Source organism: Alosa pseudoharengus, unplaced genomic scaffold (assembly GCF_046254945.1).
Source record: "Alosa pseudoharengus isolate Yale_2024_CS ecotype anadromous, Long Island Sound unplaced genomic scaffold, YU_APseudo_1.1 YU_APseudo_1.1_scf_18, whole genome shotgun sequence".
Classification (NCBI taxonomy): Eukaryota; Metazoa; Chordata; class Actinopteri; order Clupeiformes; family Clupeidae; genus Alosa; species Alosa pseudoharengus.
In genome coordinates this window covers 37010496-37011344 of record NW_027468650.1, presented here as the reverse complement: position 1 = coordinate 37011344, position 849 = coordinate 37010496, and positions in this window count along the sequence as shown.

The window sequence follows — 849 nt, the reverse complement described above, 5'->3', positions numbered from 1 at the left end:
ATACAAGCAGCTAGAGGTCTCAAATTTGACAAACAAGTTTGTTATCATTCCCTGTATCAAAATATGTGCCACATGTTGACATTTCATGAAATAATGGGTGTGACACTTACCTAGGCCTGTCTGGCCATATGGGTGTCTCAAATGTAGTTTCTGAGTATGTCTGGTGCATCAAACTTGCCATGGCAAGTAAGGTCAGTGAACTTGGGTTTATTTCAGCAAAGCACACCTCTGTGTATCATAATCAATCAAAACATGGATGTTTTAATGGTTTGTGTATGATTTAAGAACATTTGTTGGTCAACATCTGTGAAATATATGCTCTCAACGGTCATTTCTGAAGATTTCTTGTGCATCAAAATTCCCACAGCACCTAAGATAAGTGAAATTGGCTTTATTTCAGCACAGCACACCTCTGTGTATCATAATCAATCAAAATATGGATGTTTTAATGGTTTATGTATGATTTAAGAACTTTTGTTGGTCAACATCTGTCAAAAAAATGCTCTCTGAACAGCCATTTCTGAAGATTTCTTGTGCATCAAAATTCCCACAGCACCTAAGATAAGTGAAATTGGCTTTATTTCAGCACAGCACACCTCTGTGTATCATAATCAATCAAAATATGGATGTTTTAATGGTTTATGTATGATTTAAGAACTTTTGTTGGTCAACATCTTTCAAAAAAATGCTCTCTGAACAGCCATTTCTGAAGATTTCTTGTGCATCAAAATTCCCACATCACCTAAGATAAGTGAACTTGGGTTTATTTCAGCAAAGCACACCTCTGTGTATCATAATCAATCAAAATATGGATGTTTTAATGGTTTATGTATGATTTAAGAACTTTTG